Here is a 23,696-nt window from a genome sequence, read left to right on the forward strand (position 1 = left end):
AGCAGCAACTTTGGGACACTCAGGTAGAGGAAAAGAGGCTGATAGGTCCAACACGTTTAAAATTGCATTTTGTCCCGGAACACACAAATGCCTCCTCTGCTTCATCTCTAAACATCTATTTAAAAGCAAGCAGATAACTAAAAGAAACTGCATCCTGTCAAACAGTCTAGTGATTTAGATTATGGAGATAGCACATTAGTAAAGCATTTCACAGGAGGTGAACCACACGTGGCAATCTACAGAAGAGTGGGAAGAAACAGCTGAAGGTGCTGTGAAGGACAGAGGTGCCTGCAAGCCAAGATATGTGCTCATACTCTTCAGTTTCTCTCTCCCCAGGTGTTTTTTTAGTTAGTTATAGCTAAGTCTCCTGAGACTCTCTTCTCGATATGAACAACTCATTTTAAACTTCATCTGTGTGCAGACCTCACAAGAGGCCTTGCATGTTGTGTTAATACGCATTTCTACCAATATCAGAAAAGGACAGTGACAGAACAAAACAACTTTTTTTTTTTTTTTTTTTTATATATATATATAAATAAGGCTGTCTAGGCTATTCGATTGTTAGAAAGGAATTAGCTGTCAAACCTTAGCAGGTTTGTGACTGAGTTTTGTGTGAAAGCTTAAAAACCCTCAGAGTTGTAAGAAAATCGCGTATTTCTGTCTGGAGGTCCTCCCTGGATGACAGTACTGCAAAAAATGCCTAAATCTGAATTAAAATAAATCTACAATTGAGAATACTACAAGTTTTTCTTCACAGAAATACTTTGGTGTTGCATGTTCCTGAAACATTATGGAAACCATTTGTGCTTTATGTCTTCCAGAAAATTATATTGATGTGCCTCAAGATGGGAGAGGTAAGACCAGACTTCAAGGAGCAGCTTTCAAGAAAATCAACTAAATTATAAGAGCTGAAAAAATGATGGATAAGGAGGAGAGAGAAAGACTACAAGAGGGAGATTGAACAAGTCAGCTGAAGACAAGACACCATTCAAACAACTTGTACAGGCAAATGATATAGAAAGAGTCTCTAGGATAAAGTTGTCTGTAAGCAATATTTTAATTCTAGACTGACACTATTATCTCTGAAAGGAAGCATCATATTTGAGAAAATGCTCAGTAGGAAGAAAATTAAGTTGCTCTGGCAAATCCACACAAAGGTGGAAAACAACCACGAGACAAACCTTTGGTAGATAACTTTTCTTTGCCTCCCCATCCATCAATTGCCATTTGAGCCTAATCTAAGTGTCAGAATCCTGAATGTGAGTTTTTCCAAAGTTCTCTGGTGAACATTTTATCACAATAGGGTAGATGCTGGTGATTCACATCACTGTTAACTGTATTGTCCTATGCATTGCAAGGTAAGCAGAGCCCTTTCACTGAGTTAGACTACAGGGTAGCAATCATTTTAACCATAATGCACAGTTTTAGATTGCTGGCAATGATTCTGCTAAGACATCAAACATCTGAGCCCATCTTAAATTCAGGTTCTTGAAGAGGGCAACTTTATTAGGATGCAACACCATTCCACCCCCATACTCCTTGAAGCTGAAAGAGAAACAGAAGAAAAATCAACAAACTGTATATTTCAAACGCAATAATACCATTGTCCCTCTGCTTTACAAAGCAATAGTCCAATTCCCTCAGCCACTGACTGGCTGCAGAGTTTACCCGACTCAAATCTCAGAATCCATTTGGCAGCCAGAAATGCAAGGACTCTGCCACAGAAGGATGTGGAGCATTTGGTCACTAGGTTGCAATAAGTTGGCTTAATTTTCCACAGGATGGGGTTACTTTAAAATCATACAGTATCAATTACATAAGCAAATCCTGTGAAATTCAGTTCTTTAAGATATATACATGGAGAACCTGGCAATGACAAGCAAACAGAGGACTTCATCTGGAAGTCATAACACAAAGCCATGATAATGCCAATTTAGTCCTTCATGTCTAATATTTTGTCCTGCAAATCTGAGTAACTTTAAAATAATCATGTATTTTACCATGTAACCACAACATGAGGAGCACCTTGTTAAAGAGTAATCAAATGTTCCTTTTGTACCTCTTTGGCTGAATGAATTTTAGTCTTCTGTTGAAGAACTGAAAAGGGGCACTCTTGTCAGTGATTTAATTCGTGACTGCTGAGTTCAGGATTGCACATGACTAAAACCATGCAGGAATAAATAGCGTTGGAGGACCCAACAAAGCTGGAAACCACAGGAGTGGAAGTCCAGTCTTCAAATAAAGCCCAATCTCAGTATGATATGAACATGCACATGCCCCTTTTCTCTGCAAACCAACAACTAAACATGCCGGGTATCACCGAGTAGTGGCAGGCAGTGCCTAAAGGAACAAATTCATGGGTGGGACTGCCACCTTGCAGGCATTAGATTCCATCCTGTCCTGGGAAAGTGTGAAGCCTGGCCCATTCTCACTCATCACAGAAGCTCCTGCACACACTCCCAGCTTGTAGAGACCTAAGGGAGCTGCCACAGTGCACGTTATAACACAGCACCTCAAATAAAACAGAGTCAAGATTCTTTAGATTCACGCTGAACCTGAGAGATTTGCCTCATTTCCTAAAAAGAATATGTCATCAGCATTGCTAAAGTTCAAAGCACTTTAGCTGGGAACACAAAGGCCCTCCAGCAAAGACATGCTGTAAGTAGCTTGCAGATGCTGGCAGACAGTCCAAGCTGCCCTCTCCTTGAGGAGGAGAGCTCGATGGGGACAGGATCCATGCTCCTGGTGGTGGGAGACATGAGCTGTAAGGCAGTGCTGGGAAGAACTCCCAAGAAAAGCAAAGGAAACCGCATAGCTGGAGGTGATGCCATCCATGCCAACATTATGCCTCCTCCACACTTCCTCGTTGGCTCCAAGATCCATAACCCCTGCAGACACCCAAAAAAGTATCCACAGTAACCAGTGTGGCGCTCTGCAGTAACTGCTTGGTCCTTTTACCTTCTCCCAGCACCTGCTTTCATTGTGAGGTGATGCCTGCCACAGAGAGCTTTGGAAAAAGCTTATGTTCATAAAGGAATTTGTATTAGATACTGGTTTGTGTGACTTACTGTATTTTGTAAGGGTTTTTTTCCCTTTGGGAATTGTGCGTTATTAATGAGCAGTTTTATGCTTTACTTCTAGTACACCTATACCTGGTAATGGATGTGCTTTTTGTTTGTTTGTTTTCTTTTGTTCTCTATACAGAGCCAGTTAATATAAGGTAGATACTCTCTGGCTGAAAATCTGATTCTGCCTACCAATCAATTTAGGGATAAATCCATGTCATAGCTAGTGAACAATTTTTCATCAGTTGTGTTGTTATAATCACCTGATAGTCTCTCTATTTTAGCAGAATAAAAGATCCTGAATAAGACTGATGCTAGTTGGGCCTTAAATTAAAGGGAAATAGTGCACCACGAATTTCCCTACCACCATTTCTCTCAGCCCTTCTCTCTTGGTGTTGGGACACTGGAGAAGAGCACTGGCTGCACAAACAGCCACCTGAACACCTCAGCCACCTCTGTAGCTGTGCTCTGGTATCCCCCTGCATCTACTTGATCAAAATTACGGTGAACCAGATAAACTGCAATGAATTTTTCAGTTACTTCTGCCAAAAGAGACTGGTTCAAACACAGTCTTCCTCTAAAAGAAACGATCTGGACTAAAATAGTTGTATTTTCCTCCATGTCCATCCTGATATGGTTGGAAAAATAAGGGATCTAAAATTAAGACTTACAAAAGTGTGTAAGTTATAACCCCTTATGTGACAATGGCAGCTGTCTATCTCAGTGGCTATTAGTGACCTTCCTGCTCCAGAAGCCTCCTCCCCTGTCCAACTAACTTCCTCTCTTCTGTTTCACTGAGATTTGTGTCCAACCTCTTAGTAATTGCTGTGTATAACGTAGGACATAAAAAGATAAGTTATAAAGCTTGTGCAGGACTTGGTGTTGTACTTTAACCATCTTTTGTGCCTGGTTATCGATTTTACAAAAAACCAGAGTGAAAATAATCTGGCCTCTTAATGTATAATTCAGCATATTGTAGCAGCTATTTTAGAGACCTGTTTTTTATAGTTTTACTACGGCTGTAATTTCTGTATGAGGACTGTCCACTTGAAAAAGCAGCGAAGTTAACACGTCAAAATGATTTTCTAAAGTCAGTTCTATTCCACACCTGTGATTGTGTACGAAAAGTAAAGCAACAAAAACAAAACCTCAACCACTGGCCGGGACGAAACACCTTTTCTCAGCCTCAAAAGTTCTCTTCTGTAAAACAGACATTTCTTCTAGTCCTCCTTTTACAAAAGTAGTAAATTACTAAGAAGGTAATATATATACAGTACAATAGTCTATTTTGATAGTCAGCGGACTATTTTAGGCTAATTAAGCTAACTAGAAATTCTAGGGTTGCAGTGATTTCTCTTTATTAATACATTGACAATAATACTGTTTACATAACACTTGATGTTTGAAATCAATACGTGCCAGTGTCCAGTGATTTGCTAATCTAGTTTCTGGTCTAATCCTGTCCTATTTTTTGCAGCATTCTCTGACTTCATATTATGAACCATGTTGTCTTTCTAAAGTGATTGCCAAGTAAACCAAAAATGTGTTTTACACTGCTATTGCACTGCTCTCGTCTTTATACACAGTAGTTTTTATAAAGATGTCCTTAGGTTTTAATAAATGAGTGTAACGTAAACTAATCTCTGTAATAAAACTTGCTTTAGTGTTTCAAATGCTGTGTGGAATAGCTGTAGAGATTTGAGCTTCCAAGTGTTTCAATAGCTTCAAAACTCATGGCTTCCTTTCCATCTGCAGGAAATCCCCAGATACCAGAATTCCAAAGTCTGTACAAGGGTAAAATGAAGAGAGTGTACAAAGAATGGATTTAGAAATGGGGGGGAAAGGGGCCCCAAGAACCAAACCACACCTCAAGAAAACCACTAAGGCCATTGCATAAATCAATACATGTTCCATTTAGTCTGCATCACATTTCCAGCAGTTGTTAATACCAGATGTTTAAGAGGGAAGTGAGGGATACTGAACAGAGACTGTTAAGAAATAAACATAATCTTTCCACTACTCAAGGTAAGCTAAGAAGGACAAACTGCAACTGAGCAGAAAAAAAGCAACATTTTGACTTTCAGACATAAAGTACTCTGTCCCACATGGCTCTTGTAGTAGGTCCACCCCCCCCCCCCAGCTGAAGCAAACACAGTTTAACGTGCTCTGTACAAAAAGGCAGGACCAACAATTCGCAGAGAAAAGAGATTTAATTTGCTTTTGGCTTCCAGGCTGAAGAATTTGGACAGTTTTCCCCAGAAAGGTTTAGATTTTGTAAACAGTCTCTTGAGTCCTGTTGTCACCTGTTGTTTAGGAGGCATCATTGCCTACGTTCCCAAAATACTGAGGGTACGGAGCTGAAATTTCCACTGTCCCATTAGTAAAAAGGAGTGTTTTTGACAACATCACCTCTTGAGACAGATTGCTTCCCTTGACAGAAACAGTTCTTGCTCTGTCCTGCTGCTCCCAAGCTTAAGTTTTCCCCTGTTGTCCTGTCCAGCACTTGCTGTCGTCTGTCCTCATCCCAAATCCTTGATATCTGACTGAAGTTCTGGCATTTATACACAGCAGGTACCTTTTCACATTAGAAATTATCCTTTCAGCATCAGATCACTAGCCTCAGACTGGAGACTGTGCTGTAGGAATAGACCTAAACAGTCACAAATAGAGAAATTTTAAAGCCAAATTTTAAAGGGAGGATGGGAAATCCTTTGCAATGTCACTCACTTTGTGTGCCAGGGTTTATTTCTGGAGTTTCCATAACAAAGCACATCAGCTTTAAAGTAGAAAAGGATCCTTTTCATTAAAGCAACACTTCAGTAATTCTTAGGGGGTTTGTGACTGTAGGAGACTACAATTGCATCCCACTGTGCTGAAATTTATGGAACATATTGCAGAAAGAAAGAGGACAAAAAGCAGCTTTAAAAATACATAAATATGTAAAATTAGAAATAATTGCAACCCAGTCCCCTTCTCAAACTGCACTAGCAATTGTGAAAACATCTAAATACACAAGACAAAGGAAGTAAATCGACGGATTGGGTCTATTACAGCTCCCTTACCAAGTTTCAACAATTGTTATGATGTGCTTCTAGTAATTGAGTAAGAATTATATTAACCACATTATGCTCAGCAGGAACAGCTTTTATATACCAAGGAGAAAATTAAATATCTCTGGAATTTCCACAGAAGATGTTAAAACGCTGCTAGTGACTTACAGACTGCCATTATCACCAAGTCAAAACCAAACAGGAGCCTCACAGCCAGTTCCTTTAAACTGTTTATTCTTACTAGAAAGCAGAGACCTCGTTGATTTGCTGGTTGTTCACACATACAGAAGGACAGGGAGAGAAAAGAGAGATAAGATTTGATCTTTGTTTCCAAGAAAGCAACAGCCTGTCACTCTCACCCAAGCTCTTCCCAACAATTAATTTCATTTGGAAAATGGAAAATCATTACGGGGGGAAAAACATACCAATACATTAGATATGAACAGCTACTGCTGCTGCTTTTTTGTAGTTAGAATTAGCAATGACAGCTGGGTTTAAATCCTTGGCTTTGACAGCACACAAACAAAAAAAGCTTGATCTAGGTAACATTTGAGAATAGTCTCCCCTTAGCCAGCTACACAGATTTAATTTAAGGCATTTTTGTGAAATACATGGGTTTTGTTTCTTTTGACTGCCTTAAGGTTGCTGCTTAACAATGCCATTTTTTCATGTAGGACTATTGAAAACAGTTGAAAGCTTTGAAACATCTGAAAAGCTGTGTTCCGTTTGACCTCAAGGTTTTTGCTCCCCAGCATAGGACCTACCTCTTCTGCTCTCCAGTATTTGCTGCCCTGGGAATTCAGAATATTGCATCATTAATACTACTACTGTGCAACATCAGACTGTTCCCTGCACAGCCACCTTCCTCAAGCATGCCTGGCTTTTGTTGGAAGAATTTATGTTGCAAAACGCTGCTGGGGTGGGTGGGAGCACAGTAGGAAGTGCCACCTCCAGTGAGTTAGTGATAGCTGGGGTGTGCTGTATAAACTCCATTATCATTTTAACCACACAGTCCACCTCCTATTTCCCTGGATGAATGTACTTCCAGCAGCCACCAGAAAAAGCCGGCTGGGAATTCATCTAGCAAGGAGACACAGCATCCCTGTGCTGTATCTGCTATTATTATGCAGATGGAGGAGCTCAAAGACATTTCACAACCTCTCTCTCTTTTCTTTGCTAGCTTCATGAATGTTTGTTAAAGAAATCATCTCCAGCTGATAAAAAACCTTAAAAGCCCCAAACCCTAAGGAAAGAAATCATGCAGTACTGTGAGTCTCACAGATCTCATGTTTTGTTATACTACCCACGGAAATGCCACATAAATAAAAGGCACTGCTTAAGCTACAGTCGCATTTTTGTGGAGTTTCTAGGCGGTAGCTCAGTGGCACACGAGGTGTCTTCTGTTTGTACCGTGCAGTCATCGTTCCTCCTTTTCACATCTTCTCCCGCCCTGCCCATAAACAACGAGCACTCTGAGCATGGCAGGCAATGTTTTTACACTACTGGAGGTGCTCCCACCCTCCCTGAGATCCAGCCATGCCTCATGGCCCTCAGCAAGCAAAGGCTTATCTGCAAGGAGCAAAGGCTTCACCTTCTAAGGCATTGCTCCTCCCAGTCTGTGCATGGAGGCTTCTCTGCTCAGGCAAGGCATCACTGACTGCTGCCTTTGGCTGGGGACCTGCTCCTTTGCCTCAAGTCCTTCAGCCTTACGCTGACAAAAGGGGAACCACAAACATTCAGAAAAAGCGCCCAGAGGTGGAACTGATTCAGGACAGAAATAAAGCAAGAAGACTTGGACTACTTGAACATTCTTGCAACTCCTTCTCCCATTTTCCTCTTTCAACTCCTCCCAGTTTCCAGTATTCAGACAAGAGGAAAGCAGGCCATGGGAGAACCACTGGAATTAAGAAATCTCCTTTCTTCTCGACCATGACATGGATACGTAGGCACTAAAGCTTCCAGCAACCTTTTGCAGAGACACACGTTCCTTGCTGGCAGGAATGGACAATTTGGGCAAATCCAGTTTTCCATTTCACTTCTCCTTCACAACACTTAAAGAAGGAATATTTTGGCCGGACTGTGGTCTTTCCTCACCAGCTGCAAAATGCCATTCCCTGCTACAAGCAGTAACCTGTGTAATCACTAGAGGCTCCCAAACGCAATTCTAACACCAGCCCACACTGGAAGTCCAGCGTGCCCTGTTCCAAGCCTTGTTCCTGAAAGAGACTCTGTCGGAGCTGTGTAAAACTTGCAACCTGATGCTATGGGCAGATTTTTACATGGCTGCTTCCCAAGGTTTGACCCAGGGTCCCTCGTGCTGTCCTTTCCTCCAGGCACAATCCCTGGAACACTGCCCTTGCCTTTGCCAGATCTCCGTATGTTGCAGGTGTGGTTTTCCAGCCCCACCACTGCCCATCTGCCTCACTGCATCACCAGGCAATGAGGCATTTCCCTCTCTTTTCTGGGGAGCCAGGAACATCTGCATGCCCTAAGGGTCGGAAGCAGTTTTTTATAACACTTTTAAGTGTGAGCTTTGCATCTGTGATTCAAACCCACACTCTGCTGTCCCAGTGCTACCCAGTTTGCGCCGCAGGCTTGGGCTTTGGCTTTGCTGCAGAGATGAATTGAGGAGACAAACCTCAGCAAACTGGCAAGTGGCAAATAAATTTGTAGCAGAGTAGGGTAAAACCAGCAGGGTCTGAAGGAAGGCCAAGGCTGTGCCTGGTGACCCTGAGCAGGGACCCCCCTAAGCTAGAGGGAACCCCAACCCCCCTTGCCAGCCCAGCTGTTTGCACATACCGAAGCAGCAGCCTCAGACCTCAGCCAGGCTCCTTTCCCAGGCAAAGTCAAACATCCAGAGATCACCTCGGATCAAAAGGAGCTGCCACTGGCCCAGTGCATGTGAGCACATACCAAGGATGTGTCTCCAAGCATGAAGAATGGCCTGGCCCAGGCCCAGAAAGTTTCAGCCTGCTTGGCTGAGGGACTCTGGCTCTCCTTCGCTGTGCCATGTCCCAGCTCGAGCCACTGGCTTGGCCATCCCCTTCAAGCCTGTGTAACTTACATCATTAGTTCCCTCAGAGCTGCTATAGGAAAACGAGTGCTACAAATGGCACTGAAAGACACACAGAAAACATCAGAACTAACAGGAAAATATAAAACTGGGTGGCCAGTGGCAAGGGGCTTCTGCAAAAACATGAAGCCTTTGCCAAAGCAATTGCAGGATTTTTTTTTTTTTTGCCATTTCATCCAGAAGTTTCTCATCCAAATAAACCCACCCTGGCATACCCAAAGCCATTGGCTTTAGCTGAACTGCTCATGGGTTTCCATGGGCTTTGTAGCTCCAAGGTGCAGGTCACAGAGGTTGGGTGGAATACTTTGGTGGCAGCCAGGCCTTAGAAGGTCAGCATCACACCTGGAGCTTGTAGGGCGTTCAGAGAAGGGAGTATGAAGCAAAAGGCTGGGCTATTTCTTGCCATATACTGCATCAGAGAGAAGACACCAATAAAATTGCCCAGCCTGCAGAATATTGCACAGTCTTTTCTTCTGGCCCTCCTTGTAGGGACTTCTTCGGTGTAAATATGAGGGGTTTCTTCTAATGCCTTCATCTGATCTCTAGGTCAACAGAACAGCAAAGCTTTATGAAAACTGCTGTGGCTGATGCATTCCCAGCATCTGCTGCTTTAATCCTCCCTTGTTGGAAAAGAAAGGAACTCAGTAACAGTCTGCTAATTAATTCTGCAACAATACTCAATAAGGAAAAGTTTGGTTTTAATAAACAGAACAGAACTCCTGATTTAATGCAAACATATTTGGTCAGAAGGACATCTCAAAAATATTTATGTTAGAAGCAAGAACAAAGCAATAATAACCGCACTCCACAGGAAGTATTGCTTGCTGTCTGGTGATTAATAAACCCCAGGAAAGAATAAAATGGATGGTCTAAATTTTTATTCCCTGTTTCCCATAAACTAAAACACACAAAAGAAATAAATGCCTATGGTGAAACCAAAGCCAAAATTTTGTTGTGAACTTATGTTATTACAGGAATGTCTTGAGATGCCCCTCCCCAAGGAGCTCAAGTGATTTCTTATAATGGTGATAAAGAAACAATGGGAAGACTTCTGAAATAGTGAAGACTTACCCAGTTTTTATAAACTGTCTGTCAAGCAGAGGAACATTTCCTCCCCTGCTGGCCTCTGTGGTCACAGCTCCAGCAGAAAGCAGTGGGAGCTCAGGCATATGCATCCTCAGCCAGCAGCAGCAGTTAGTCCCTATCACAACATGCTGAAGAATGTGCTAAAATTCAATTGCAATATTTCTCATTAAAACATTTAGCTCAACAGGATATACAATGTCATATGGGCAGTAAAAGTTTCAATTTTTTTTTCATTATCCTTTGTTTTTCAATAAACTGTTGGAAAACAAACCACAGAACACCCCTGGATGTTCATCTCAGAATCTTTCTTTTATCTAAAATATCCTCTCTCCAAATCTGCCTGACAATATGCTCTGAGAAATCAATCTGTCATCGAGAATGTGCCAGACGCATTTTACGACCCCAACGCCAGACCACAACTAGAGGCTGTGTGGGTTTTTGGCTGTCAGAAGCTTTCTCTGAGCCCTTGGGCTGCACAGTTCAGCTCTCACCATCTCAGGCCTGTTGTGGTCTAACCCCAGCCAGCAACCAAACACCACAGTCACTCCCCCACCAGTGGGATCGGAGAGAGAATTGGAAGGATAAAACCCAGGATACTCGTGGGTGAAAATAAAGACAGTTAATAGGGAAAGCAAAGGCTGCCCACACAAGCAAAGCAAAACAAGGAATTGATTCCCTGCTTCCCATGGGCAGGCAGGTGTTCAGCACCTCCAGGAGAGCAGTGCCCCATCCCCTGGAAGGGTGACTTGGGAAGACAAACACCATTGCTCCAAATGTCCCCACCCTTCCTCCTTCTTCCTCCCCCGTAATGTACTGAGCATGATGTCACAGGGTCTGGAACATCCCTTGGGTCAGCTGGGGTCACCTGTCCCAGCTGTGTCTCCTCCCAACCACCCAGACACCCCCAGCCCCGCCCCAGTGTGGCCCTTGAGGGGCAGGAAAGGCCATGGCTCTGTGCAGTCCCCGCTCAGTACTAACAACATCTCTGTGTTATCAGCCCTGTGTGCAGCACAGATCCAAACCACAGCCCTATTCCAGCCCCTGGAAAGGAAACCAGCTCCAGCACAGGACCCTCAAAAGAGGCATGTGTCCAAGTCTGGCATTGCAAGGCAACAACCTGGAAACCTCTATGAAGTTTTCACTTGCTATGACACAGATGACAGAGAAAGATGGAGTCCATATGAATTTGCAGTCAGACACTGGTTTAAAAACAAACAAAAATATTGCAGTAATTTAAATATGTTTGTCCAGACCTCTCTTCCACACACTATGGATACAAATCTGACCCTTGCACCACATCAGGAAGTTTTGAAAGGAGTCATTGAGTCATCTCTGTTGCTGATGTGCTCTTTTTGAGTGTCAGCTTCCTTTCCACAGGCAAAATCCCCCAAGCCCAGCTGTGACATTTGGGTGCTGCACCCATCAGTCACTGCAGACACTGCTCCTTTCTTGCACCACAGCAGCTGGAACATGGAATCCTCAGCTGGCATGTGAAAACTGCCTTTTCTACACAACTGGAATTGCTGTAACAGCCTCCTCTGCAGCGATCTTTTCTGGAGGCTGGCTGAAGTGTAGAAGTCACAAATATATAAAAGAGGAGGTGGAAACATGCAGTATCAAAGCAATGGGCAGAGGGGGGTGTTTGCTTTTTAGTTCCTTGGGGTTTTGCTTTGTTTTGCTTTGGTTTTTGAACAGCACAGGGACAGTGGAGTCTGTCTGGCATGACTCAAAGGCAAAAGAGTTGGCAAAGCACTGAGAGATCCCAAGTGCCAGGAGAGGGGGAGGTTGGAGCACGTGGCAGTCGCAGCAGAGCTGCAAACTCCCTCATGCCCATTGATTTCACTCAAGCAAGTTGTTCACCTGTCCCACACAGGGCTCTGCTTATTATTAGCACTGGTCATGCTGCAAGTTTCTGTGCCAGAGTCCGTGGTGTGAAATGCCCAAAGGAAGCTCCACTCTGTGGCAGAGGAACTACTGGCACACCAGCGGATGCCTGCACAACATCATGACAGCAAAAGACTTTGCTCCAAGTCCAAGATGAAAAGGTTTTTTTAATTCACTTTACTCTTCCTTTTTTCAGTCTGTGCCTCTAAAATGAAACACTGACTCTTTATTTCTCATTCTTTAGGTGCTGGATGCTCAGTAGTTACCCCTCATACCCCCGTGAGGGCTTTGGCTGCCCTCCAGGACCATACAGCAATAGATGGAAACTACAGGACACAACAGGAACATTGTGTGGCACAAACACCAAACTATACACGTCCCGCACTCCCTGATTTTAGTCTTAGCTCTTAACGAATTCCCAGAAAAATTGCCATAAACAGATAAAATCCCTAAGAAATCAGAGTTACCAATGGTAGTCCAGGAGAGGGATAGGAAGGTTTTGGGCAATATATTTCATCAACTCAGCAGAAAGAGAGGTATACAGTAAGTTACTCTTGCGACACTTAAAAAGGCAAGTCTGAAAAAAAGCAGGAGGAGATCATTTTGTCATTCTCAGTGTGAATCCCCAAAACAAAGAGTTTTATTCTTTGAAATAGAAAACAATCATTTATTCCAGCTGTGTTCACATCCTTTTTGCCTTGCAGGGTTAATCTGCTGAAAAGCTTTTAGCTAAGATTAATGTATATCCAGCTGTCTCTGGACTTTTCTGTTTTATCCAAAAATTAACACACAGCAAACAAACAAACAAATATTGGCAATAACATATTAGCAAGAAAAGGAATATTTCAATTCAAACACAATTCCCACAACGTTGCCTTTTATTCTGGAAGAATAAAGTGAATTTAAATTGTTTGCTAAAGGGAGAAAAAAATTGAGATGGGGTGAAAAAAGGTACTCTGCTAATTTATAGCATTGCTCAGAAGACAAGGAGATTAAAGGGATTAAGAGCTGAGAGTTTAAGGTTGCTGGCTGCCTGCATGGTACAGCTAGAGATAACGTCGGGGGGAAGCTGAGGCTACTAATGCCAGCAATGGTTTCACCTCATACCAGCAAACCCCTTAAAACCTTCTCCAGAAGAATACAACCTTCACTTCAGTGTGTTCAATCACTTCACAATGTGTTCAATTGCCCCAGCCAATTCCTGTTCTCCTGCACAGGAGGTTAATGGAGCAGTTGTTTGCCCCTAGATAGCTGTTAAGGTCCAATCACTAAAATTTTTAGAGAGGTGTCTCTGCCCAAATTCAGGTGCAAATGAGACCATATGCCAAAGTCAATAGTATGGATTTTATTTAACAGTAAATCAGAAAGAGAGAGAGAAAAATAGAAAAGAGGTTGGGGAAGAGAGAGATAGAGACAGATTAAGTAGAAAATATCACTACTCTGTGGATCCCAACAGTGTCCCCTTGATCCTCCCTATCTGGTCTATATGGTGGTGAGGGTGCCCCAAAATAACATAGGGTTCAGTGGATTAATATACATTTGGAGCAGGTGGGAACACCCAGGTACCTTGCCTCGGGGGTCAAGTTTGACACAATCTCTTGCAACAGACCCTGGATCTGTTGCATCACTTTGCATCGTGTGCAGTGCTTTGCTGCAAGGCCTCAGGAATTGTCCTGAGGGTGCTTCAGGGGTCTTTGATGGATCATGACCACCTTAGCAGCTAGTTTTGCTAAAGAAATTCTTTGCCAAAACACCACAAAACAAAAAATAAACTACCATGGAAATGCACTTATCAAAGCTGAGAAGTTAAGCATGAACATCCTTAACCAGAACAGAGAGAAAAAGCCTACCAAGACAGCACCAACAAGCATAATTTGATCTGGCCTCAACATGCCAGTTTTTAAGGTATCTTTCAAGTCCTGCTGGATTCCTTGATACACTGTCAAATACAACCTGTGTGTATTTGGCTTACTATTTTTTACCTGTAGCTCTACATTTACTTGGTCACCATATGGAAATTTTTTCAGGGCAAAGTTGCTGTCATTTCACAGCTGACACTCCAAATATCACCCTTCCTCACGAAAAAGGAAATTTTATACTTTTTAAAGCACAGTTATTGTTCCTCTACGTTTAATTAACCACCAGCAACAGGCCCTGTGATGGTTTTCTTTCTGAGATTATGAGGGACCCATTTCCAACTCTATAGAAAAAATGCAAACAGAGGCAAGGGCAACTTTCCAGAGGAGCACAACAGAATAGTGGAAAAAGTCTGTGTTGTGGTGGGAGGTTAAATAAAGGCTATGCAGAAATGCTGGCCAGTCTGAGTAGTGGGGATAAGGTCAAGCCCATAGGGACTAAAGAGAATTCAACTTTTTTAACTGAGAGTTTTTTCAGAGAAAAATGCTGCTTCAATTCTACCAAAATTTGAAGAAAAAAATCTCATGAAAATGAAGTTGGACCTTATTCTATCACAAATGCTTCAGAAAGACACATTGCAAAATGGATTTGAAAAAAAAACCCTCCAATCTTTCAGGCTGTATGTACCACATTAAATTTTCCTCTAAAGCTTAAAATGGAAATAAAATTAATTCTTGCGCACAGACTCTGCAAATACTGAACTTGGTGTGAGGAGGGGGAGCTTCCCCAAAATCCCAGCTTTTTTTCAGAGTGAACCAAGCTGTTCTCTGATCAGCACTGCAAGCGGATATATAACTTTAGATACTACTCAAGTCCTTGTCTGTGGTGATCCACAGAAAATGTGCATCTGTTACAGCAAAAGGGAAGTTTGATTGGGACTGAAGAAGCTCAAGTTTTCAGGCTGGGTGTTCCTTCTGTCAGCAGCTACTGCAAGAACCAGGGTGAACAGATATTTTCCATCACCTTCCTTTTGTGGGGCCATAAAAAGATCAGTCTTAAGTGTTATAACATACAAAACTTTTGCTAGTGTTTTTTCTAAACAAAGATAGGAAAGATTTTTTCAACATCAACTTACTAGGAAAATCTTTCAGGATGATTGATTCTAAAAAGGTGTAAATGCTGATAAGGAACAGGAAATTCAAACTTCATAGAAGCTGTGGAATTATTCCCCTAATATGCAAGAACAGTTATCAGAGGAACTCTAAAACATGAATCTGTTTACTTTTTGGGGGGCCCTGACTGTGTTTCCCTGTGAGAGCACAAACCTTCCCACATCCAAACCAACCACCCTAAGGAGCTATTGAAAAATTGTACACAAAGAGGGAAACACATTCCAAACTGTGCCAGGGCACTGCAATAGCCAAGCAGTTCCAAATGGCCTGATAAAGGTACTAGGGCTGAGTTATAACAGACATGTTTTAGACTGTACCAAAATATCCAATTAAAAAAATAAAATAAAGACAACGACAGAGTGAAGGACCTTAAAAATGTGAATGTCACGGACAAAATAATATGTAAACAAAGCTAAAACTAGTAACAACATGACATTGTTTGAATTTGAATGCAGGTATAGTGCGTGTGGAAAGCAGCACATCACCTTTAAATAGCATTTCACTTCTAAAGGGAAATAAATACAAGAACAAAAGAGAGACCACAAAAACCCCTTTCTCACAGACATCCAGGTTGAAAAGAGGCTCAGATATTGGTGCTATTCCTGGATCACTGCTACAATACCACTTCTACCTCCTCCTTTTTTGTTCATTAATAGTTGTTGTTGGTTTTGCTTGAGAGTGCAGCAGTTCAGCAACATATCAGACACACGTATCCAAAACCCTGAGGGTTTAAGATGGATTAAATCAATGAATATCTCGTCAATAACGCCAAAGTCTGGCAAGTATCAGCAGACCAATGAGAATAAGAGTATTTGTAATCTTCTAGCCTTCCTCCCAAATCTGTCGAGGCTCTTCTGTACCCTCTGAAGTGCTGTAAAATTTATCCTCAGGAAGAATCCCAGGCTGATGGTTCATCTTTTCTTACTTCCAGAAAGCTGAGCCTACCCTGAAGCTGTGGGGTTTCCATTACAGCACCCTCCCCTGCAACTGGCCTACTCCTCACAACATCTTCTAGCAATTTTTTCTTGGCAGGTTTTCTGCAAGGAAGCAGACTGCAAGAAGCAGACTTGTTCTCCTAAAACACATCTATATAAAAAAATAGTTGGGGTCCTGTGAGTTCAAACAAATACTCCTCGACTGTTTGTCTTTGTATGGAAAGCTCAATAACTGGCTCCTCTGAAAAGCCAGAGTGCAGATGTTGAGGTGTTGCTTGAAAAATTCAGCTTCTGCTGTTTCTCAGCGTTGGGTGCACACCCTTCCCAGCACATGCGGCCTCACAGCAGCACACACCCAGCCGAGGCTTCAGCAGCTTCACAGGTCAAAATAAACACAATAAACCACAGAAAATTCAATATCTGCTGCATGAAATACTTGCCTTTTCTTCAAGGGAAGCTCTGTTTAACAGACTTTCTGCTTTATTTTTTATGACAGCATCTGTCTCGTTTTATCAGGCTTTTTTTTCCTGCAACATACAGAGCCTTCTGCGGCTCACTTTCGAGTCAGATTTGGTGCTCACTTGCGCAGTTAAAGCAACAAATCATGAAAATAAGATGCTGGCAAGCAAGCAAGGGATGGAAACTGTCCATGTCTGCAGAGCTGACAGGGTATGGTTCCATCATCTCTATCCACCAAGGGCTTACTGGTGGCATGGCAACACACTGGAATCACTTGGATGGGAAGCAATACCCCAGATCAGTGGAATTCCCAAAACCTGGAAGAGATGCAGAGATGCCCTGCAGTCTGCTGCTTCCTCCATGGGGCCCCAGGATTTCCATTGGTAGCATCGTCATTATCACTGCCACCTTCTCTGCAGCTTCATCTTCTCATCCCAGATTGCTGACAGTATTAGGAAATGGTAATCTCTATTTGCTGCCCACTTTATTTCTCATTTACCTTGTTTTATTTTTACTTTGTCTTTTCCTTCTTCCTCCCTTTATTGCCTTTTTTCTCAACTGTGTAACTGCATCAATATTTAAAGCTCTTTAAAGGTTAAATTACATGTATAAAGAAAAGCAAGGCAGCAGGCTAAAGATATATCAATTACTATTGCCTCACGATAACAGTAATGACAAAATACAGATCAGCTGCAACTTCTAAAACATTTCCCCAAAAAGGATGGGTTTTTCCTCTATCAGCATTAAAGGAGAATTTCATGCCCCCATTGTGGCCTGTTTGCTTTCTTCTGTTTCCACTGTAACACAGAGCCCAACAAGCTTGTGTGCCAAAAGAGCCACAGACAAAAGCCCCTGCTCTGTCCCTCTGCCCATCTACTGTACATGCCCAGATTACCTGGAGCATTAATGAGCTCTCAGCTCAGGACTTGCTATAATAGCATAACTTTGTGAGGGCTATGGGTGATTAATTAAATACAGCTCAAAGCCAAACACACTTCTGCCTATACTTTCCAAAATTTTAATGCAGGTACATGACATGTGGAAAGCAGCACGTCACCTTTAAATAGCATTTCACTTCCAAAGGGAAATAAATACAAGAGCAAAAAAGCAAACAAACAAATAACAACAAAAAAAGCCCTTTCTTACAGACAGTTTTCCACCAGCATAGAGAAAGCAAAATGGAAGAAAGAAAGTCAATGCCCTGGACTGAAATCCATCCCATGCAGCGGACAAGTTGAAATGTAAATACAGCAGTTCCAGACCCACAGTGCTGGCAGGAACCCTGGGGGGTCACCTCATCTATGCCCAGGGCACAAGACAGGACCAAGTCCACCCCAACAGACTGGCCTGACCCACACAGACCAAACCCCAGCCAGGGAGAAGCCTCCATCCCCCAAGGCCAGATGCTCCTGCGCTCCCCCAGCCCTGCACACACTGCCCAGGGATGTTTTCTGAGCCTGTGAGATTCTTCAGAAAGTCATTTACCACTCCCCAGGTCTGTACCTGGGGTACGAAAGGACAGCTAACTTATTCCTTTTTCATACAACACCACTAAGCTGATCCCCCTGCCAGCCTGGGGATGATACCATCCCACTGCCTGACACTTTACCATTGAGGAACTGGTCACACTTTCACTTAAGATGCTAACAGGCCTTGTGCAGAAAAAAGAGAGCAGTCGTCTACATTTATTAACATTGGCTCTTTACATATTCTCACTAAATAGTTTTTAAACATCACTGAGCAGCTGCCACCCAGGACTCACCTTTCAAAAAGTGAAATCCTGCCACACCCTGTCTTTCCAAGCCACTTAATCCCTCTGCCCATGTTCAGAGAATCCACCCAGCCATCCATGTTTATCAGCCAGTCACCAAACAGGAGGAAAATGTTCGGTGTAGGGGATGGAAGTTTTCCCCAGCAGACACCGAACAACATCTGTGCCAAGCCAAATAATCAATGGAATGGTGTGGAAATATCATTCCAGACTGGTTTCGTCTGGAAGTATAAATTCACATTAAAGCGGAGCCTCAATTCAAATGCCCTGCTATTTTCAGAAACACAGTTTGTGTTGCAGGTGGCTGGTGCTGTCCATGCCAACCTGCTCTACTCCTCCCAACAGCTCTTCACTCCTCACATCTCCACTGTGCTGCCCAGGGATGAGAGATGCCTTTTGAAAGTCACTATCACAGGGAGAAGAGACAGCCACGAAGATAAAACATGCATGAGAATTGGCAAGCTGTACAGAATTTTTCCCAAAGGTGCAGAAATAGGAAGCTGGGAATAATTTACTTGGAGGCTAAGCCTAGCGTGAAGTTTGAAGACAAAAAAGGGCCAAATGCCAGTGAGAAAATTTATTGAAGGCTTCTCTTGGACCACTGTGGTCGCAGTCTGGTGCCTCCTCGTGGTCACCTGCAGCTGCAATGACGGCCAGTGTTTTCCCAATATTGTGTTACAAAATGTTGTCAGACGAGATTCACACCAGCCATGGGGCACCACACAGCTGTAGAGGCAAAGGGACTCGGGCAGGACACAGAAGCTCACAACAGACACAGGATAATTGCTGCATTTCAGTGAGCTGGGCAAAACAAAGGCTCTTTGGTAGAGTGAAATTACTGATGTCACTAGCAGAGGTAAAATGCAAGTGGGTAGGAAAGAAAGAAATCCTCTCCAAACAGGATTTTCAGTGGTTTTGAGGTTAAAAGAAAGGTAGGGGGAAAAAAAAAGATGTCTAAAATTGTAAGAATCAATGTATTCAGTATACTTACATATTCAGCTGGGAAGGCTTTGTAGCTCTGTGTCCTGGAATTGTATTGGAAAAATTTAAGAAGAAGGAGCTTTTTACATCTAAAAGATGGGATGTGAATCAGCAATGCAGCCAGCCACAGACATAAAAAGTAGGAAGACAACATAACATCCGTGTATTTTGGTTTACCTGCCACAGCTGTGTGGAGGAAGAGGAGTCTCTGTAGCTTCTTGGCCTCCAGGGTTTCACAAGGTTTAAGCTTTTTGCCCTAACCTCTGCATTAAAAGAAAATCTACACTGCAGCCTCCAGCCTTCCAGAGCTCCTGAGGGAAAAAAGGCCACTGAGTTCTCCAGTCTTCCCCAGGATTTGCTTCTGAGAGCTTAGAAACTGCAGGTTTGTGTGCCTGGTTTGCACTAGGGCACAAGGAGCCAAGTGCAGGGGTAATGCTCTGCAGATGGTGCCAGATGGATGCCAGACAAACTCTTCCTTTACTGCCCAGGACAACTGCTAAGCTTTTGCTTCCTGGTCAAACTTCCAAGGCATCCAACAAGAGCAATTTACTAGCTAGAGGGATGTGTTTTTTAAGTGCCAATTCAGGTCTTAAGTTTGCTTATTCTCCTCACGTAGCACAACTGGCAGAAGTAACAGAGCGAGATCAAAAGGAAAAGAAGCTACATGAGAAAAGACGAAGTATGAAATAATGCTGGTAACAGACAAGCTGCAATTCATGATCAAAGGAATGAATCTGGCCAATAAAGAAGTATCTTCCCCCGTTTCTGAAAGGAAGAATTTGTTGTTTGCCCTCATATCACGCAATCCTTTCAAGTGCAGCTATACTTGGGTAGCTGAAAGGAAAAGAAAAATAACAGAGCACCTCAAATTTTGTCTATTTTGCTTTAATCACTATGAAAGAGGGTTCTCCTGGGATCTCACTGCTTTCCCATTCGTGTTATGTATAATCCACAAAACAAATAATCAAACCCCAGAGAGAGCATTTTCCATTCCAGCTGAACAAGGAGAGTGTCAAAACAATGTCTCCTGACCATTACCAGCTCAAAGCAAAGGGCCCTCAGCAGCCTGATCATCCCTGTGTGCCCCACACATTTCCCCTCCACAGTCACAGAGTGGATCTGTGAGACAGAAAACTTCCCATCACCCTCTCCCAGGGAAGGCAGCACCCACCCCATGGGGCTTCCTGGTCCCTTGAATTCAGCTGGAGCAAGAGGCTCAGAGAGGGCTTGATGAGCAGGTGGTGGAAGCACATGGAAAGAAGTGGTTTTTCACCCATACAAACTGACCTCAAAGCCTGAGAAAGGAAAAGTGCCTCAAGCCTCTCACATGAGCAGCTCTGCAATGAGAAGGTTGCCTCCAGGTCTGCTGCTGATGCTCAGGTGAGCAAAAGAGATCGCCCCACTGGACTCCTGCAGCACCTCCACCTAGGAATGGACTTTTGGGCCCCAGGGAAAAGAAGAAATCTTCACTGCTTGGAAAAAAACCAAACCAAACCAAGCAAACAAAAAAGAAAACAAACAACAACAAAACAAAAATTTGATATTTTACTGTTCAGACAAAGGCAAATCAAACCAGATATCTAGAAACCTTCACCTTGAGTTTTAAAGTCTCAAACACCATTCACCTCCCACCTTATTTCTTAAGGGCGATAGAGTGCACCCCTCTGGCCACAGGGTGCTGTGGAGACTGGCAGCATCAGGGTGAAATCTAGACTGCCATGGCAAAGACCAGGCAGCAGCAGAGTTTCTGTGACACATGCCAGGCCTCAATGAGTTGTTGATTTCCCCCTTTCCCTCTACCCCGTGGCAGAAACGGGTCCAGGCCCATCTCCCAACTTCAGGCGAGGTTAATGCCAGAAGCAGCACCAGCACCACCTTCCTTGGTGTGTGCAGCTCTCTTGTGCTCTGACCTTTTATGTCAGAGTCAGAAAAATGTTACAGCATTTCCTGCTGAAATGGATGGTCTCCCAGCACACCTGAGCACGGAGATTTTGCACAGAGAAGTGCATCAGCCTGACATCAGCAATGACTAATGGGCACTCTGCAAACCTGAGCTTTCAAAGGCTTCATGTTCCCATGGGAAGGACCAATTTTTGCAAAACCTGGGCTCATACTTCTGTTTTACCACAACCCAATGTGCAGAAAACTTTCAAAATCCGAAAGAAAAGGCTGAGAATTTTAGATTCTGCTTTGTTTTTCAGTGTCAGCTTTGAAATACACAGGATGTCCTTGTGGAACAGAAATTTCCAAGTAATTTGATGTTTGCATGCCAAGAATTTTCAGTGTGATTGTTCCTGAACAGAAGGTGAATGTTAGTAAGCACATTAAAGGGAAATATGCCAGAACCATTGGAATTAGTTCCTCTGTTCCTGCTGACAATGGCCAAGACACCCCCACAGAAACCCAAACTTCTTGATGCTGCACCACCAGAGAGAAAACAGCTCCTCTGACAATCTCTGCTGTGCTCCCAGATCAAACAGCTTGTTTTAGCTCTTCTTCCCTCATATATGAGCTCTTACCTATTTAAATAAACCACTCTGAGGCATCTACTATTCTTTGGGGTTGCACTTGACTTCTGGGGAGTTCCCACCTCTGTACAAGCCCCTTGTACAGCTATTGTAGCACCAATCATTCCAGTGTAAATTTGGACTGAATATGTTTTTATAAATGCTTCCTTTATGTACATTGGCCACCTGATAAATAATCAGCAAACAACAAGTGACTCCTGGTACCCAGGCTGGTGGTTCCTGTCAGGTTTGGGGTTTGTTTCCTAGGGCAGACTGCAGTTACTGCTGTAGGATAATATTTTAAAAAATCATTTCATACTTGACAGGATTGAAGAGAAAATACTGTTCAAGCTCAGGCAGGGAGCCTGCCATTGTGAGACAGGGCAGGGTTTACACTGGAGAAAGGACAGCATGGAGGCAGAAGGTGGGAAATGGAATAAAGAAAAAACAGAACCCCCATGTTTTCCCTTTCTGTGTGCCGAAATACAAGGCACTCCTTTTTCCTTTAATAGTAAAGGTTTGTACTTCACAGCATGTGCTTCTACTAATGAATATTTTTAAACTAAACATCCTCATTTGTTGAAAAGGTTTTTGTTCCTATCTAGGGTTTTTTGTTGTCAATCAGTTTTTCTTTAAAAGTACCACCAAAGAGAAGTACCACCAAAAATAGGTCTTTAGGGGAAGAAGGCCCTCAGTGCTTGATTATTGAGGCCCTTTGGTTAGAACAGCATTTGCACACTTCAGTAATACCCTCCCAAGTCGTGTAAAACATTGATAAGACACATTACTCTAAAAAATTATCCTAGAGACAACTTTCTTTTTTCATTCAATACAAGTTTAATGTGCTTTCTTTAAGAAGCAGCAGAAGAATAATTTTTATTCATGCTCTTGTCTCTTTACCAATTTCTATTAAAAGTCTGTGAGTGTCAATGTCAGAGCCACTGGTTTTAAGGAAAAAAACCAGAAAAGAAATCTTGACAGAAACCCATCACAGCCAAGCCTGACAAAATCTGAGCCACTTTCTGTTGCTGACAAAAATCTGAGCAGAGCTGCAGCCCCCACCCAGCAGCACCTTTGACCCGTGGAACAAACTCTGAGAGACCCGAGACACGTGTCCTTCTGAAATGCCACACTTCCCCTTAACATGGAATTTGACAGCATTATAGCATTTATAATTCCTCAGGTTTATATCTGCCTGCCTGCAGTAAGAACTTGGAGATACAAGAGTATAATACAAGAATATAATCCTTGTTGCAAAACTGAGCTCTTCAGAACTTCCTGCACCAAAAAAGTCCAACCTCGATTAATAATTCATCTGCCCAAGAAAGGAACAATATTTGCTTTACAGTACAAGTTTGGGGGCTGATTTTTATGGCCTGGAATGTCTAAAGAAGTATTCGTAAAATAGCAAAATGTGAGGCATATCCTGGCAGGCTAATTTTAGAAAACTAAATTATCAAGTTTTAACATTAAAGCTAAAGCTGGAGCAGTACAGGATTAAGCAGAGACACAATAACGTCACCATTTTAAAATTCGTTAAATATTTGCTCTTTAAAGTAAAATTTTACTTTTGTAATCTTTGCATTCAGAGAAGAGTTTGGGGAAATATTCATGCACACAGTCTGACAGCTGAATCACCTCCTTTTGCTGTACATCCCATTTGCTTTTCCTGTACTATTCACTGCCACAGAGACACAGTGATTTAACATTAATTTAATTTACATATATTAAATGTGCTCAGAGTATTTGCACAGCTTGACTAGAACTATGGGACCAGCTTTCCAAATTCAGATAAAATTTCCAAATTCATGGCAAAGCCCACAGGATGCAGCTATTTTGCTAAGCTGGCTGTGGAA

Source organism: Coloeus monedula (genome assembly GCF_965178545.1).
Source record: "Coloeus monedula genome assembly, chromosome: 4".
Classification (NCBI taxonomy): Eukaryota; Metazoa; Chordata; class Aves; order Passeriformes; family Corvidae; genus Coloeus; species Coloeus monedula.